At 45.8% G+C, this 10,531-nt stretch overlaps 1 protein-coding gene across 4 annotated transcripts in view; it reads right to left on the reverse strand.

Annotated features, from left to right (window-relative positions):
* The window catches only part of LOC123498954 (agrin-like), an 849,095-nt gene that overhangs the window by 731,479 nt on the left and 107,085 nt on the right, over nucleotides 1–10,531 (reverse strand). The window contains exon 1 of one of the 4 annotated variants that reach the window (XM_045246557.1): nucleotides 6,957–7,098. The exons of the other annotated variants lie outside the window; for them this stretch is intronic. The gene's annotated coding sequence lies outside the window, so the exon portion shown is untranslated. Of the gene's footprint in view, nucleotides 1–6,956; nucleotides 7,099–10,531 lie in introns of those variants that run through there. 4 annotated transcript variants of the gene reach the window in all.

The following is a 10,531-nucleotide window of genomic DNA, read 5'->3' on the forward strand; positions in this document are numbered from 1 at the left end:
TAATGTTTACAATGACCTTTCCTCCACCCATGAGTGCTTTACCGTGGATGTCGGTGCAGTATTTCATTCACTAATAAATCATCCGCTGCCTTCCTCCAATACAACATTCATATACTGTGAATGAACTGATATAACACAAGGAACTCAACCACTGAACAACCACTTATGTGTGGGAGGAGCGCGGTGCGGGACAAGCAAGTGTCAGCGCAGCCAGTACCCCCTACCACCATGTACCCCCTACCACTACACAGGGACTGCCGCACACCACGGACAAGTGGAAAAAACTTTACATAAGAACATAAGAAAGGAGGGAAGCTGCAAGAGGCCGCCAGGCCTATACGAACTTTGATTTGATTCGCAACTTTGTGGATAAAGATACCGGAAGTATTTGTTGGCTCTTTATCTCTTAGATTCCGTGAGGCTGTAGGAATATATAAAGGTAAGAAGGAAGTATTAGGTTTCAGAACATTATTGGTTATGATTTGATGGTCTATGCCACGCGACTCCACTGTGACGCATTAGATTTACCATTCATTCAGTCAGGCGTGTGCAGTCTCTCGTTAGGCATGACTGACAACTGAGCCTAACCTCATTTAGGACATGGCGAGTGAGATACAGCATTGCCTCTCACAAGACTTGCCGAATATATTTTCTTTTTCTTTTTGCTGCTCTTTACTTTACACCAGATTCTTGGTAAAAGGGTTACGTGGGTGTGGCTGGGGCAGGGTGAGAGTGCCTGGGGTGTCCGTGGGTGAGTGGCTGGGTGTATGTGCACCGTCACGCGCCCTTCTGACCCAGCCAACTTAATGTGTCAACAGTTCAAGACTCAACGACATGTGTGTGTGTGTGTGTGTGTGTGTGTGTGTGTGTGTGTGTGTGTGTGTGTGTGTGTGTGTGTGTTTGGGCGCGTATTGCCTCACACAGTGCTGTATTGTATGTCACGTCAAAATCCTCTCCATTCTTCCCATCCACAAACACACAGCAGGATATACATTTCTTGGCAGAATAATATCTCTGTCCACACACTGTACTCGACGCGCACCTCATACTTTCGGGCGAGAATGCCACATGTCGATGATACAAAAACAACGTGGCTTGTATGACAACTACGTGTGTGTGTGTGTGTGTGTGTGTGTGTGTGTGTGTGTGTGTGTGTGTGTGGCAAGGTGAGCGTGTGTTCCAGCACCTCAGGGGTACAGCGGGCAACAGGGCGAGGTGGGCAGGGCATATGATGAGTGGTGGGCGTAATGGGCGACAATATTTCATAGAGGTGTTGGTGGTCCAGATGTGAGGCCTCGCCAGACTGGCAGATGTGGCAAGGCTGTATTGTAGGTACGCAAATGAAGTTGTGTTCATCGTCTCTTCCTTGACTATCGCAATAATAAGGTAAAACATGACAATAATCAATAAGACCATCGCAATGACACGAGAAAATACACTTGCAGAGTAACAAAAGTCCATGGGAGTCCATTCCTTTAAGGAATGGACTCCCATGGACTTTTGTTACTCTGCCAATGAATCTGAAGTGTTAAGAGGAATCCTAAGGAGCATTCACCCACTCAGCTTAGGAGGGGAATGACGAGACGAAAAGTTCACTAAAGATCAAGAAGCTTGAACTAAGTTACTCTCATGTCACTAAACAAATAAAAGTTTTGCCGATATTTCCATAGAGAGATACAACACAAGTGAGTATTAATAATCTCTGACAGCATGATTAAAAGATTTTTCTGTTGTGGGAGAAGGAGGAGGAAGAAGAGAAGAAGGAGGCGGAAGGAGGTCAGGAATGAAGCTCAGTGGGAGGCGGGGCGTCACCCTTCTCCTCTTCCTTCTCCTCCACCAAGCCTCCACTACCTCGTCTCAATAAGAAAAGACCGTCAAGATTAAGTTCTCCTTTCGTGCGTCGCTTTGAGAGGCGTCACAGATTAGTAAGATGAGGGTCGGAAAGCAGGTGGCGTGGACAGGTGGGGGTGGCGGCCACTGCCCCTCACCTGCCGGGCACAGCGAGGACCCGCCTCTCACACCCACTGGAAGGCGGCAGGGATCCACGCAGCGTCCCACCTGCACCTGCTGGCCATTCCTAACTTAAAGTAAAAGTATTTAACTGCAAATAAAATTTTGTGCAGGTATTTTAAGCTTGCAATTAAAGATGTTCACATATTTAACTTGGCGTAAGATTTCATTTGAGTTTCTTGCATTTCCTTTTATATTTTTCTTATTTTCCTGAGTATAATGAATTTCAGCTTCTTATTTTGCATTAACGAACTGTGAAAAGCAATAAGTGTCGACAGTAAGTCTTGCGACGAGGCAAAACATTCTACTGTTTTGTTTCAACGTGGCATTGTCTTATATCTTTTACTTGTCTTGCCTTCAGAAGGAAGCAAAAACACGGAAGACAAAGACAGGAGGAGACAAGGTAGCCATAACAAGCAGTAGGTGGTCTTTTCCCAATCACTTCTCTTCCTCGTCTCCATCTCTCCTCCTCCTCTCCTCCTTCCCACAACGCCACCTCTTGACCTCACTCCGAGATCCCTCAAACAACCTTAACGACTCTCCCGACCAAATAATTTTCCACGCTAATGTAACTCTCGTCTCTCGAATGGAAAGCCTCAATTTATCACAATGTCTTGAAGCTGCTGTAGAAACACTGGGACGGCAAAAATAAATAGCAAGCGAACCGCACGGCCACTGAGATACACAAGTGACTAACCACACTCTCGATGACCGTCACTACATCCAACAAACCCACGAATTGGCAAAACGTTTTCTCTCCTTCGTTTTCTCTCCAACGAAAACTAAGACCAGTCAAACAACAGCGGTGGTTGATATATATGGTATTGTGGAGGGAGGTAGAGAAGGGAAGAAGGGAGGGAGGGAAGAGGATGACTGGAGGCAGGATGGGAGGAGTAGAGGGAATATATGTACTGTTGCCGTAGGAAAAGGAATGGGATGAGATGGAGGGGTATTGTATGTATGTATTAAAAGAGAATGATAAAAAGAAAAAAAGAAGGAAGGAAAGAGGATATGTAGGAGAGAGAGAGAGAGAGAGAGAGAGAGAGAGAGAGAGAGAGAGAGAGAGAGAGAGAGAGAGAGAGAGAGAGAGAGAGAGAGAATATACAAATACACAGATAAACAGCAAAAAATAAAGAACCGAACAAAATAATCCCTAAAAAATCAATATAACACAAAACTAAAGAGAAGGCAAGGGAAGGAAAAACTTTATTAGCGAGAGAAAATGAATGCAGTCCCAAAACAATAGAAGGGGAGAAGAAAACACCAGAGCCACGTATGTAAGCAAGACAGGGACGAGGCAGCGTGTCTTACGATAACAAAATATGCACCGTTATCTCCTGCCCTCCAAATTAGCTAGCGAAGGAAGAAGAGGATAAGTCGGGAAGTAAAAGTAGAGGGACTGAGACTGAGAGGCGGTGGGAACGAGAGAAGCGAGGAAAGGAGGCAAAAAGCAAATAATTAAAGGAGAAAAGTAAATAGATAAATAAAACAAACCCATCGAGGAAGGGGTCGGGTCATCTTGATTGCATACTTTTTTTTTCTCTCTCACCCTCTCTCTCTCTCTCTCTCTCTCTCTCCTCCTTAACGTGACGTGATAAAATACGCGGGCCGTTTTGGGACGCGAAAGGGAAGAAGAATATTAATTAACTCGGCGCGCTTGTTTGTCTTTCATCGCGGCAAATACGGGCTCTGTTAAGCGTCTCGGGAAATAGATAGTGATACGAAAAAATAACAAAAAACGAGAAACATTTACACGCGGCGATGGCTCAAAGGATTGCCGAGGAGACGAGACGAGTACTTCAGTTTGTGTGATAATTCTGTATGTGTGTCTGTCAGCGTCTTAATTCCGTACCGAGACACGTGGAAGAGGACGAGAAGAAGGGAGGAAGGAGGAAGAGGAGGAGGAGAGAAGAGGGAGAGGAGGAGGAAAAGGAATATACGGAAAAGAACAGATATCAACAACTCTACTGAGGCTAACGAGGCTGTGGGTTTGACTATGCTACCACTGCAGATTCTATGAGCAAACCATTGAAGAAGAGGAGGAGGAGGAGGAGGAGGAGGAAGAGGAGGAAGAGGACGAGGTGAAGGATAAGGGTAAGGACAAGGAGAGCAGACGTCTAGTGTTCAATGCAAAGGAATTCGTTTATGAGAAGATTAGGTATGAAAACTTACTAATCTCTCTCTCTCTCTCTCTCTCTCTCTCTCTCTCTCTCTTACACTCACACCTCCTTATAACTGACACACACCCAGTGAAAAATAATGTACACACGCATGAAAGTTAATTGGTGTGAGTGTGTGAGGGTGATAGGAGGTGGTGGCCTTTGTGTTGTTTCTCATCCGTCAGCCGCCACGGTGGTCTTGTACTCGGCTTGGTCTGTCACACACACACACACACACACACACACACACACACACACACACACACACATACAGGCGTCTAGTCATCGTCCTCTTCCCTCTCCCTCTCCTTCTCTCTCTCTCTCTCTCTCTCTCTCTCTCTCTCTCTCTCTCTCTCTCTCTCTCTCTCCGCACGCTCACGTTCTACTCGTCGGGTCAAGTGAGATGAGGAAAGGGATAAAAGCCACGCGGTAAAAAATAAAAGTAAAAGGGAAAGTAAATTAAAGTGAAGAAATAAAAAGCGCGACAGGCAAAACGGAAATGCAACAGAGTAATAGGAGTAGGAATAAGAGATTAAATAACCCTCGTAATTTAGAAGATATATATGAAACGTTGGGAGAGGAAGATCAACAAAAAAGAAGAAGAAATACACACAACGAGTAGGAGAAACATAACACAAGAAACACAATTAACAACAGCGAAAAATGATAACAGCTTGTACAATTGTAAAATAAAACGAGCAAACAGAATCGAATGAGAGAGAGAGAGAGAGAGAGAGAGAGAGAGAGAGAGAGAGAGAGAGAGAGAGAGAGAGAGAGAAAATAACAACTGAACCCAACGGAATACATCAGGCTACACCAAGCACAGCGCTTAGAAATGAGGCGACAACTGAGCTGAGAGGAAGAACAACCGCACCTTCTTAATTAAATACTACTGGGAAAGGGATGGACAGTTGGAAATTAGAAAAAGAACAAGTAGAGGCGAGACACGAAGAGAGAAAACCAAAAGAGAGAGAGAGAAAAAAACAAATATGAGGAAATAAAAAGAGAAAAGGGAGGCTGCAAGGAATCAACAGCAACACAATGTGGACAGGTAAGCATGTCGAGCTACAGGTGAGAAGGGGTTGAATTAAGGTTCAGGCATGAGGGGGAGACCAGGTGTGTGTGTGTGTGTGTGTGTGTGTGTGTGTGTGTGTGTGGGCGTTAGGTAGCACAAGTAAAGCGGTGGGTCCACAAAGTTCTAGGTTAATAGTGTAGAGAGAGAGAGAGAGAGAGAGAGAGAGAGAGAGAGAGAGAGAGAGAGAGAGAGAGAGAGAGAGAGAGTGTGTGTTATACCCAACAACACACACGCCAACACCCACGACATATATATACAATTTCACTTTTGCCCTCAGATTCCAGAGAGAGAGAGAGAGAGAGTTACACATATAAAAAAACACCAACACAAAAGCAAGAACAACAATTTGAATACCCTTTTCAACGCACCAACACACAGTCACTCTCGCCGTATTGTGTTCCTACTGCTCTTTTCAAACCTGCTCTTTTTATCCCGCAAACAAGTGACGACTGTGTAAGAAACAAGGAAAAGAGTGTTGCTTTGTTTGTCGAGGTGTGTTGAAATGGAGATAATGTTTAGAAGGAAGAGGAGGTGGAGGAGGAGGAGGAAGAAGATGAGTTGGAAGGACAGGAAATGAAAGGGGAAAAATTAAGGGATGAGAATGAAGGGGAATCAAAATGTAAAGATAAAGAGCGACAAGAGAACAAAAGCTTCAGGAGAGGAGCACTTCAAGGACACCCCATTAGTCCCTTACCTTGTGGCTCCTGCAGGTAACCGATGAAGGTGAATATGCTAATGCTCCTACTTTCTCTAATTTTGTTGTGTGCATATGAGAGAGAGAGAGAGAGAGAGAGAGAGAGAGAGAGAGAGAGAGAGAGAGAGAGAGAGAGAGAGAGAGAGAGAGAGAGAGAGAGAGAGAGAGAGAGAGAGAGAGAGAGAGAGAGAGAGAGAGAGAGAGAGAGAGAGAGAGAGAGAGAGAGAGAGAGAGAGAGAGAGAGAGAGAGAGAGAGAGAGAGAGAGAGAGAGAGAGAGAGAGAGAGAGAGAGAGAGAGAGCAATTAGTTACACCACGTTAGCTTACTCTTAAGACTTGAGTTATGACGACAAACGGCTCAGGTAGCACCGGTAGCATTAACAATAATGGTGGGTGCTAGTAGTAGTAGTAGTAGTAGTAGTAGTAGTAGTAGTAGTAGTAGTAGTAGTAGTAGTAGTAGTAGTAGTAGTAGCAGTAGTTGTTGTAGAAGTAGAGAAGAAGTAAAAGGAGTAAACAAAAAATAAAGAAGATGAAATAGTAAAGAAAGTAGAAGTAGCAGATTGTAACAGTAATGGTCGTGGTAACACTTCTCGCTCCAAGATTCAAAACACAGCGGGATGCAAGATACAGGTGACGCTGGGTGACACACACACACACACACACACACACACACACACACGAGAAGGGGGACTGACACCATCGGCCCCTCCTCTGTGAGTCCTCTCCACCACCGCCGCCGTCACTCTCGCCAGCTGGTCTCGAGCATGGAGTGTGGGAGGCGGCAGTAAAAACACCAGACTCGCCTCCACTGTCACCCAAGCTGCCGTAGCAATCAAAGGCCACGACATCCCACTGCTCCTCCCCTCCACTCCGCCGAGTCCTCCTCCTCCTCCTGCCACAATTCACGTCGCGGTGGATTCCATAAATACTTCAGGTGGAACGGTCACGCTTACCGACTGAGTTTTGCATAGTAGAGAAGCCGGCGAGGGTCAGCGAGGTGGAATAACAAACATAATCACCATTATTAGCGAGGATTATGAACACTTGGTCTCCTCGATGACTCCTTTCTTCCCATGTGTACGTCGAGGAGGAGCCGCGGCGAGGCAGGACGGCAGCGAGGAGGGGTCGAGCTGGACGCGGCGGGCACTAGGGACCGAATGAGGCAGGTATAGGCGAGGCAGGTGGGGCCACACGAGGGAGGTGAAGTGTATAAACCACGAGGCAGTAGGGCACCCGACCATCCATCTACGACCACAACGACCACCACGTTTCTCCACCACAACCACCACTGCCGCCGACCTGGGTGGAGTCACAACAACGCTTTTGGGGAACCAGTTCTCGGGCCAGCCTCCCTCTGTGCTCTTCCCTTCCGCTAGCTCCCGTGCTTGGTGATCTTGTTGACCGAGTCTCCGATTCCCGCTCAGCGCCCACGCACACGTCACCAAACCTTGGCTCGATCTTTTCTGCCTCTCTGCCTTACCTGTCTTAGGACGGCGTTTGTGTGTGTGTGTGTGTGTGTGTGTGTGTGTGTGTGTGTGTGTGTGTGTGTGTGTGTGTGTGAGAGAGAGAGAGAGAGAGAGAGAGAGAGAGAGAGAGAGAGAGAGAGAGAGAGAGAGAGATGCGGTATTGTTAGATGGAAGATGCCAGCATACACACACACACACACACACACACACACACACACACACACACACACACACACACACACACACACACACACACACACAAACACACACACACACACACACACACACACACACACACACACACACACACACACACACACACACACACACACAGGGCAAGGGTGTGCACCAGTATTGAGCCCGGCTGGAATGCTCACTTCAACCGCTGCATATGGATAAAAGAGATGCGGGTTGCCACATGTTATGATAAGGGACGTGCATGCCACCTCGGAGATGCATAAAAACATCGACAACGTGGGACGCGCCAGCCATCTCCTCTAGTGGTTACGAGATTGCCTTGGCCAACTATCTGATGACAGTCTTGCAAAGCTGGCGCGGTGATTGGAGGAATATTTACACCCTGTTTCTCACCTCCAATCACAAGTGTCGATGTGAAGAGCGCATTGTGAGGCGCAGAAATGTGTGGAAGATTGCCTTGGAGTGGTGAAGCTCGTTACCACTCACGTTAAGAAAGATAGTTTAATCAAGGGCTTACTTATCAGTGTTTATGAGTGTAAAAACAAACAAACACGAGTGCTAGTTGAGGAATTTCTTTGAAGGAGAGCACTAAATGAATTTCTGATTGAATGTTGTGGTCAGTGGCGGCCGCTGCTGGTTCCTCCTTGTTGCTTTGTTGCTGTTCTTGATGTTTTCTCTCCGACCACGTGCTAAAATTATTCTACAGGCATCACATCACTCAGTACTTAACGTCAGACACCATCAGCACCACAACATCATCACCAGTTCATTGTCTTCATCGCCACCACCATCATCACTCGCAGCACCAACACCAGGACTTCCACCATTGTTCTCAACACAATCATCATAACCACCACGAGTGCCTCCAAGTTTCATAACAAGCATCACTGCAAATATCTTCCTCATAAGCAGGAGTTATAATCATCACCATTAACATCAGTTATAAACCACGACCACAACCAACACCACTACCATTATGAATTCATATTTCTTCCAATACATCCAGTGAATTATCTACCATCATCGTCACTTTCACCCTCTCCATTTCTGTCACCATTATTATTACAACTACCCTCATCATCATCACCACCACCACCGCCACCGTAACAACAACAAGACAACCATGGAGTACCATTTTCTTTTTTCTGACACCCATGTTCTTCCTCTTTCTCTTCCTTCCCTCCTCTCCAACACCTCCCTCTCCCAGCACCGCGTCACCCTCCCCCTATCACTGTCAAAAAACATTATAAAAAACAGCAAGAAATATTCACAAAGGAAGCCGACACGCAAAACAGCAATAGACTCCAAAGAAACAGGCTGTGAATACATACTTGTTACGGAATATACTTTCCCGGAAACCCACAATCATTTTTTTTTTTTACCTTACTCTTGATGGTTTCTCTCCGCTTATTTATTTTCCTCGTAGCCGGTAATCCACTCTTTTAGGAGTTTATGCATGTCTCTCTCTCTCTCTCTCTCTCTCTCTCTCTCTCTCTCTCTCTCTCTCTCTCTCTACGTAGAATATACGAATGTTTGTATTATTTTCAACTCAGAGGAGACGAGAGAGAGAGAGAGAGAGAGAGAGAGAGAGAGAGAGAGAGAGAGAGAGAGAGAGAGAGAGAGAGAGAGAGCCGACTGACGGAGGAGCAACAAAAATAAAAGAAAGATATAGTGTGCAATACTGCTGACTTAGTAGAGCCAAGTGGGTCAGTGGTGAAGGAGGAGGTAGAGGAAACGGAGAAGAAGAAGAAGAAGAAGAAGAAGAAGAAGAAGAAGAAGAAAAAGAAGAAGAAAGAGACTATTCTACAGTTCTAGCGACCTCCTCTGCCTCGTCTCCCAGCACCGCCCTGGCCCGCGGGTGACTCACTGTTCCCGCCTAATTATTGTGGTCGGTAAGGTGTGCGCCAGAAGGCCGACTCAACTCTTCCTCTTTATCTACACCCTTTTATCTCCCTCGACCTGGACAGCGCACACACAAACACCACCTGCGACACCTATAACTGGCAAGGGAGGAGTGGTAGTGGTAGTTAACTCCTTCAGTACTGGGACACACTCTTACCTTGAGATTTGTGTACGATTAGACTATTTTACTGACATTAGGAAGGGTCTATGGAGGTCAGAAGATTAATGGCCACAGTCTTCACTATTGTAATCCCCCCACATAAGTTTCTGAAGCTGTATAAAATCACCAAATAGTAAGCAGAATGAATATGGAAACGCGTAATGGTACTGAAGGGGTTAAGGGAGGAGGAGGGAAAGGTGTAGCAAAAACAATAGATGGAAGAGAAAGAGGAGGATGTAAATGTCAAAAGAAGTGATAGCAAGAGTATAATGAAAGATGATGATAGTGATGATGATGGTGATGATGATGGCAAAGGTGATGAGGGATGATGAGAGTGTAAGAGCAGTGAGAAGTGCAAGGAAGGATGCTGGTGATAGTGAGGGAGATACGCTGGAATGGTGAGGGAGGGAGTAAGTGAAGGAATGTGATGGGATGGTGAAGGTGGTGATAGTGGTGGTGAAGGGAAAGGGGAAGTGATGGGAGTGGAGACATTGATGAGGTAATAAATGTGGATATGGTAGAGAGAGAGAGAGAGAGAGAGAGAGAGAGAGAGAGAGAGAGAGAGAGAGAGAGAGAGAGAGAGAGAGAGAGAGAGAGAGATGGGGCAGTGGGTCTCAGGTCAACACTTGTAATTCTCGTCAACTTTTTCCCTCTCTGCAAAGTTATTATTTCACTTTATTTTCTTTTTCTCTTTCACCATTTTCTCTTCTCTTTGCGTAATCTTCACAGACGAATGAGGAGGCAGAGGAGACCAGAAATGCATACAGGTGAGGATAAATGTGTTATCACTACAATGATACATTTGTCGCATGTGTCGCCAGTGACAACATCCATTCAGTCATAACGTGTTTTTTTTCTCTCTTTTTTT

The sequence above is a fragment of the Portunus trituberculatus genome, chromosome 48 (assembly GCF_017591435.1).
Source record: "Portunus trituberculatus isolate SZX2019 chromosome 48, ASM1759143v1, whole genome shotgun sequence".
Lineage (NCBI taxonomy): Eukaryota > Metazoa > Arthropoda > Malacostraca > Decapoda > Portunidae > Portunus > Portunus trituberculatus.